Raw genomic sequence first — 8,636 nt, forward strand, 5'->3', positions numbered from 1 at the left:
AGGCCTGACATAATTTTGGTTTTCTAACTTGTTAAAAAAAAATGTGGAAAATGCCCTTTGCAGTCTTCAAACCCCATCACCTGTGGGAGCTTGCTAAGCTTCATGGGCAAGAAGTTTAATGAGCCCATAAAACAAATGCCCAGGGCCTTAACTTCCACTCACATTAGTTTACTACCATGAGTTATCAGTTCTATGCACATCTTTTCCTTCAATAACTGTCTAACAATGAAGTATGCATCATAATCTTTAGAATTGTGCGCTAGGAACTTAGAATCATAGAATATCAGGGTTGGAAGGGACTTCAGGAGGTCATCTAGTCCAACCCCCTGCTCAAAGCAGGACTGATCCCCAATTAAATCATCCCAGCCAGGGCTTTGTCAAGCCTGACCTTAAAAACTTCTAAGAAAGGCGATTCCATCACCTCCCTAGGTAACGCATTCCAGTGTTTCACCACCCTCCTAGTGAAAAAGTTTTTCCTAATATCCAACCTAAGTGTCCCCCAGTGCAACTTGAGACCATTACTCCTTGTTCTGTCTTGTAATCCCGGAACTTTTTGCCAATAAAGGTCTTAACAAATGTAGAAAGATACTCACCACCCTTAAATTCCCAGGATTTTTCTAGCTTTAGGGACATAGCAAAAATCTAATTGGGCACATGCAGTCCCATCTCCTGCCTGCATTCAAAACTGTAAAAAATATAATTCCTAATGCTATACTTAAAACAAAGGTGGCTATTTACATCACTGGTTATCAAACCCCGACACTGCTCACAACGCCTTCTTTTACACCTGTGTCCCTTGTCCACGTAAGACTGACACTGATCACATAAAGTTTTAGACAAGCATTTGAATTGTTTTTTCGATGCGCAGTCTACGTGTCTGTCTAAACATTCTTTGGAGCGACAATACAGTCTACAGCTAGGACACCTCAGCTGCAGACCTACACTCTCTGAGCACGTTGCACTCAAGCAGAGGCACCAACCATACCTGCAAGAATGGCCGTCACTGTACACTGTGTGGCAAAACTCACAATAATTTTTCACACCCAACAACTTTTTCGCATCCAGAACCCCATAATAATGCTCATCGTGCAACACGATGAAAAAAGTCTTGGCGTACACTGGAACTCCCATTTAAAAAAACCCCCTACCCACCTTTTGCCGCATAAAGCACCACCTGTATGTTGACTCCTAAATGCTGTTCAAACGCCGCTATGTTGCTGAGCATAATCTTTTTTTGATCTGACTACCCCAGTTTCTCATGCAACTTTCTCACCGAGTCTAACAATTCCACATCTGTTGCTTTACAGTCAGACATGACAGCCAAGAACCCACCCGCAAAACACAGATTGGTACCAGTGTAAATCAGGTCTACTAAACATGGTCTCTTTTTATGGAGGATTTGACTACAGAGGAAAGAATTTAAAACTCTATGGCCACCGTATCCCCCGTGTATGGTTTCAACGACCTGCTGAAGTGAATTAATTCTCTCAAGATTGACAAAACAAAATTCTTTACAATACACCGAACCCCCAAATCTAGCTAATTCCCGTTGCCAATGTCTCACTCTTTCTATATACACGTCTGTTTGGGGGGGGGTCTGCATCTGCATTTTCAGGGTTACTTGGCGGTTGCGCTACGGAACCGTCAGCTGCGTTTTCTACATCAGATGCTATTTCAGAGTCAGACTCCAAGGGCTAGCATGAGGATGATCAGGAGTATACGGGGACCCTTCAAGAAAGCCTTCTGGGGAATTTTCTAAATCAGACTCTGTGAGAGTCACCACTGCCTCCAGGTCGGATTCTGCCTCCCCAATGTCAGACACACCAATTTGAGAGCCTCCAATAGAGGGCATCTCTTTTTGTTTTTTGCTCCTCATCACCTCTTTAGCCTTTTTTTTTTAAATTTCAGCGACCCTGGCCTGTAACTTTTCGGAAGACGTACGTTTATCCAGCAACACTGTCCCCCCTTTTGTTTATGCCTTAGCTGATGTGTACCCTTGAGGATGCCCCTTTTACCAAAGCCCCTTTCCTGACTAATCATGCCTGCTCAGAGCAACCCTCAGAAAAACTGAAGTATTTTTCAAAGTCAGCGGCAAGAGCTTTTGCATTTTTGATGTAGTTTCAAGTCCTCCTTTCTTTGAGAACCTCTGAGGATACAGCGTCCATCAGCTTTCTGAACGAAGCGCCATATTTTTCCCAGATTTTCTAGAATACTGAAGAGCTGTGCCGACCTTATGAACAATTGTCATAATTTTCCCAAATTTTCTAGAATACTGAAGAGCTGTGCCGACCTCCAACAATTGTTGGATACTTCATAAGGAGCTACCCCTGGATCGCTGGACCTTTCAGTCCTTGGTTTTTTTATTTACAACCACTAAAAAGTTTGCTCCAGGTTTATGAATATGTGTGTTGCCATATTGCCATATGAAGCCATATAGCTTCATAAGGAGCTACCCCTGCATCGCTGGACCTTTCAGTCCTTGGTTTTGTTATTTACAACCACTAAAAAGTTTGCTCCAGGTTTATGAATATGTGTGTTTTCGCTCACAGTTTTCTCAGGGTTTGGTGTGGTGCTGACAGCTGAGAAACCAGAGTTGTGTTTCTGTGGTTGCTTTTTACCAGAGTCTTTCGTTTTGTCCTTTGGCTTGACGTATATGAGCTTTGGACTGTCCTGACGCTTCGACTGCACTCTTCTGCTGTTGTGCGTTGGCGTTGTTGTTAAAGGTCTCAGAGCAGATTCCTGGTTCTTTGGTGGTTCTGGTGGAGGTTTCCCTATAGCTCTGACTACAGCATTGTCAGGAGAACTGCCCATGCCTGATTAAGAAAAACATAGATGTTCCAACTTAGCATCAAATAAACATTTTATAAAACTCAACTTTACCATCTTTCTCACCCACAGCTATGTATTTGCTTAAAATAGAAAAACTCATAGAATAACCAAACCAATAAACAAAACATATATACTGGGCTTCAGCCATCCATCAGCCACTGATGCTGGTGAATTTTCCTTTTCAGATGTCTCTTTTCTTTCTCTTTTGAGCTTGTTTACCCTCTTGTCTAAGACTCTCTCATGTTTTAGAGCAGAGAACATTATTATCATAAAACACATGAAACTGTCTTGTAAACTTAAAAAATAAAATACTTATTAAGGTGTTTTTCTATTTAAAAAGTCATAGCTTTAAAACAAAATAATCCATTTCAGGCTGTACAACAAATACAGGTTTTGGTTTATTTCCACCACTAGTGTTTCTCTAAAACCTAGAATTTTTTTTTAATACAAGCACGTTTCCACCATGCACCCAGTGTGCAATAAAATACTTTTAAAATCGCCCACCATAACTATGTCTTGCATAGGTTGCCTAAATCACCAACAACAATTTAAACACTAACTAATTTTAAAACAACCCGTTTTAAAAACACATCACATTTTCAGAGTAACAGCCGATGAAGTGAGCTGTGGCTCACGAAAGCTTATGCTCAAATAAATTGGTTAGTCTCTAAGATGCCACAAGTACTCCTTTTCTTTTTACATCACATTTTGCAGATTAAAAACCAAACTGTTTTGAAAAAAAACTGTAAAATCCCACGCTTATTTCTTGCATAGGCCCCTCACTCACAATTTAAACATTAAAACCAACTCTTTCAAAAAATATATTTTAAAACATAGACGCACACACTTACCTTGCCGTGGTGAAATATAGCTTGAAGTTGATGTTTCCATGCTAAACAGATCACACTGCAATAAAGACATGCATCATTATTAGTAAGGACAGCATGGACAAAGAGTGACGTTATATATTTTCAGAGTTAAAAACAACCAGCATACCTAGTCTTGCAATGCAGCAGCAAGTATCTGTTTAAGATAGTTTCTGCTGACAGAGGACAGTCTCCAAAAATTCTGAGGTTTTTATACCATCCTAACTCTTTGTTTCAAACAAACTTCAAAGTCTTTCGTTAGCAGATTGATTCGATGACACAACTCTGAATTAATAGATACTTAAGGAAATTAGTCACCCTCCCCAAAGTTCTTTTTTGTGATCTGAGGGGTGTGGGGAATTAAGTTGTCTGCACAATTGGCTGCTTTTTTTTTTTAAGTTAAAATACATGTTTCTGCTTCAATGAAAAAACAGCTCTATAGGGCTTTCTTGCAGTATTAAACAGTAAATCACCATACACAGCAATCCTTAATGTTACTGATATCAATGAATGTCTTGTTTTTTTAAAAACATGTTTCTTTCATGCTTAAAGTCTTGAGATAAATGTTTCCACTGTCTCCCCTGTATACGATACTAGTTGTGTTGAATTATTTGTTCCCACAGCCTCCTTGGAAGACAGTGTTCTCAAAGCACACATACTGTTGCACCAGTGTCAATAAACATAGTGGGGCATGTTTGTTGCCATTATCTCCCCATTACTGCCCCCGCAATGGGATGCCCCCATTTTCATATTGTAGTTGGGCTACTACTTCAGGGGAAATCCAGGGAGGCAGGCACACCTATCGGGGTAGCGCCAATGGTTTGGAGTCAATTATGGGAGTTACAGGAGCCCTGTCAATCAATTCCTCTTGTCTCTCTAACTGGACAACCCTCTCATTTATGGGCTTCCCATCCCATTTCTCTTTTGGTTCTTCTGCCATCATGATTTTCCTCCATGCCTCCATTCTCAATGTATCTTTTCCATTTTCAGCCATATATCCTCTATTCTGCATCTGATATCCATATCCATATCCATTTTTTCCTCTTGCTCCTCTAATGCACATTGCACCTCCCTGTCCTTTTCCTCTCACATTCCATAGTGCCTTGGGGCCCCGTTTCCTCTGGCTCTGCTCCCCTCGGAGATCTGGGGGCCCATTGCTGGCAAAAGTTACCGCCTGGATGGGTTCCATTCTCCTATTCTTATTTCCTTTCCCTGCTTGTCCCTGAGTGTCTTGAAGAATTACAGCCACTCAAAAAATATCCTGTTTTAACTCTCGGTACCCCCTAGCTGGATCTATGGATCCTAAAATCGTAAAAAGTTTTAAATTCAGACTGTCTAACAATCCAGTCTCAAAAGCTAATTAATTGAAGTCTGGGGGTGAGGGACAGAGGGAGTGTCCATGTACCATTGGTACAATCCCAGCAACTATGGCCAAAATCTCCTTTTTAATAAGATACAATTCCGGGGACTCACAGGCGCCCTGTTCTGTTACATAAAACAAGCTCCCCAGTTGTCGGGCCGACATCACCATCTTCACCCGGTTCCATCCGGTAGCAGGAAAACCGTTCACACCTAACTGCTCCTCAGTACTCCATATTGCTGTCCACTACCAGTACATGCCTGGGCTAAAACCTTACAGTCTGCAGGCCTCCACCTGGATCGTGCCAATTCCTTCACCATCCAGTTCAGATACGTATCCCTATCTAGAGATCCCAATAACTGAGCAGCAGCCCATATCTGCTCTGGGGTAAAATCAGAAACCTCTGTAATACTTTGCCTTGTTTTCCTTTGTTGTTATGCATTATTTGGGTCAGGTTCTGTTTTTGTTACCACCCTAGTGGTAACTGGAGCCACAGGATTGAATTGTTGCACCTTTAATTTCAAATCCTGCAATTCCCTTTGTACAGAAGCATAAAGTCCTTCAGGAAAAGCATTAGAGGAGGGGTATGACCATCCAAGAGCTCTCCGTTAGGGATCAATCCAACTATCCCCATTCCAAATATTGTCCCAGCTGTCGGTATCCTCAGTGCCCATACTTACCCCTCCCGTTACTGCTGCTACTATGTCCTTCTCAGCTCCCAACATGTTTTCCAGTTTCTCTATTTGCTGCCTGCAGACTGTATGCTCGCTGTTTGTCTGGGCCTGATCCTTATTTTCTTGTAACACTGTTCTGACAGCTGCCTGAGCATCCCCAAGCTTCATTTACAATGTAGTTACCTCCCCATTCAGGTTTTCTATTTTCAGTTATTCACACTCTCCTGTTTTTGTCTTTAGGGCTGTTGTATTCTGTAATGCTGAAGCTTCACTGGCACACTGAGATGCCTTATACTGACACAAATTATCCTTAATTATACACAACTCCAATTTGTAATCCTCCAGTTGTCTTTCCTGGAGTACTACCAGGCTGGAAAGATTAGTGACAGCTTTCCATAATTCCCACCCAGCTGCTGCTGTGATAGTCTTTTATTTTGGCTTGGACTTCATGCACTTACAGAATGCTTCAAACCCTTTACAAGCAGACTAAAGGGCATCCCTCCTAGGGAAAGACTCTCGTCCCCATGGGCATGGACCACCACCCAGCTAACCACAATCCCGCCTGGTCCCTTTGCTTTGCTCCCTCCTGAAGCTTCAGAGTGGTCATTCTGTAAAGCAGGTAGCGACCCCTTTTGACAAAATGGCACAGGTATTCTGCTGCTATTACCTTGTTACTATTATTCACTATGTGAAGCTTTATCGGTTCAGTCCAAACGACCTTAGGCTGCCCGCAGTCTCTACATCAAATTTGTTACCCACACACTGAGAACACCTACCTTTACCCAGTTCCCAGGGCTCAAGGTGTAACCCAGTTTATTTAAGTAAGTACCCACCCTTTCCTAGTTCCCAAGACTCAGGATGTACTCTTCTGCACTTTTGCGGGACCTTTTACCAGTGAAAGAGCCTTACATAGTAATATCCTTAAACTCTATTTATTAAAAATCACCAAGTGGAATACATATACTAAGCATCCAATGCTATACTCACCAATCCTCATCACACAGGTGGACTTTCCCTGTTGACCAGGCAAGGTCGGTCTGGTCTGGATTCTGGTTGCTGCACGTCATGGTCCTACATACGATTCTAGCAACTCTGCTCTTGGGCTGTGTCTTGGAGGTGAATTCTTCTTCTTCTTCCAGGTCTTTCCTTCATATTCTTTTTTTCCTTTTCCTTTCTTTTCCCAACTGGTCTCCTTCTTGGAACTCAGCTTATATAGTGAAACTTGAGTCCTGCTTAGCCATACCTTAACCAATCATGTTAGTAAAATACTACAAAATATTTTTTTGACCAATCCTGACATATTGCGAAATAATTCTTTACTCAGTTATACCCCACCACCTTACTTTATTTAAATCTTGCAAAATTACCTATGCAACAGACAGAAACAATCAAGGAACCAGACATAAACCATACAGATAAACAATAGAGAAGTGGGGACCCCAGAACAGCTTTGGAGCCAGGGTGGGACTGGTGAATGTCTTGGTTTTGGCTGGAGTGGCCCAATCTGGATCTTATTTTACCCCTGACTACAGTGGAGAAGTCCTTGCTTTTTAGCTGCTTCGGCAGCTGCCTCTGCTAGCTGGAGTCTCTGGCTCTTTTACAAGGCTTAGTATTAGTTCATTCACTCAGCATTTCATAGGAACCTTTTCTACCAAAGCCATGGCCTGGTTTTACAGCCAAGAAAAAAATAAGGGCATGTTAGCAACTGAGTGTATTTTATATACCCAACGGATTGAAAGTTCATAGCGTAATGTAAGGATAAGATACATTAGAGACAACCCCTTCTCCATAAAAATCACCACTGAGGAGTGGCCATTTTTAAATTTAACCTTAATAGCAAGATTGAACTATGTATGTGGCGTTGGTGCTATAGTGAAAGGTATCACATTAGTAGCAATTATTGCTAACCACCGCACAGTCTTCTTCTAGTAAGCCTGAATCCTGTTCTGGAGGCCCATTCTGTCCTCAGTCTGCTGAGACAGCATACAAGCAGAGCAATAAGAGCTAGTTCTGGTTGGGCTTTTGTGATGTATATAGGATGACCAGATGTCCCAATTTTATAAGGACTGTCCTGATATGAGGGGCTTTGTCTTTTATACGACCCTGTTATCTCCTCCATCCTGATTTTTCATCCTTGCCATCTGCCGACCTTAGATGTAGCCAATACTCCTTCTGGGGACTGGGCTAGGAGGTCCTACTCACATAAATGCCTCACAGATACAATTAATTCCACTGGTCTATTGTATTCTACTCTACTCAGATTTTTATACTGTGTTCATCACGGTAGTATCAGATTGCCTTCTAGTAGTGCATTAAGCACTACTCCACCTCTGTTTCATGTTATTTGTTCTCTCATCCTCTGCCCAGAGAAAGAGGCACATGGAGTAGCTTGTTTTGGTAGGGTTTGTGTGTTTGTTTTTGTTGGTTTTTCTTTTTCTTCTTCTTGTTAAATATTCCACTTTGAGTGGAAAGTGGTGACGTTTATATAGTTCTTGGGGGAGTTCATTCCACAGTGTGAGGCCATCCCTAAGGAAGGTTCTGTCTCCCACACAGACAAATTTCACTTTAACTTTTGATAAAACAACGAGGAGTCCTTGTGTCACTTTAGAGATTAACAAATTTATTTGGACATAAGCTTTCGTGGGCTAGAACCCACTTCATCAGATGCATGGAGTGGAAAATACAGGATCAGGTATAAATACATGAAAATATGGGAGTTCATAGAATATCAGGGTTGGAAGGGACCTCAGGAGGTCATCTAGTCCAAACCCCTGTTCAAAGCAGGACCAATCCCCAATTTTTGCCCCATAACCCTAAATGGCCCCCTCAGGGATTGAATTCACAAGCCTGGGTTTAGCAGGCCAGTGCTGAAGCCACTGAGCTATTCCTCCCCCCGCCCCCCCCCCC

The 8,636-nt window shown here is 42.0% G+C and overlaps 1 long non-coding RNA gene across 1 annotated transcript; it reads right to left on the reverse strand.

Annotated features, from left to right (window-relative positions):
• Positions 1 to 1,724: 1,724 nt before the first annotated feature.
• LOC119567509 lies at positions 1,725 to 8,325 on the reverse strand. The gene is made up of 3 exons (XR_005227551.2): positions 6,717 to 8,325; positions 3,681 to 3,735; positions 1,725 to 2,813 (listed from the first exon to the last, which is right to left on the reverse strand). It is a non-coding gene; the product is annotated as an uncharacterized LOC119567509 (long non-coding RNA).
• Between the last annotated feature and the right edge of the window lie 311 nt (positions 8,326 to 8,636).

The sequence above is a fragment of the Chelonia mydas genome, chromosome 14 (genome assembly GCF_015237465.2).
Source record: "Chelonia mydas isolate rCheMyd1 chromosome 14, rCheMyd1.pri.v2, whole genome shotgun sequence".
Classification (NCBI taxonomy): domain Eukaryota; kingdom Metazoa; phylum Chordata; order Testudines; family Cheloniidae; genus Chelonia; species Chelonia mydas.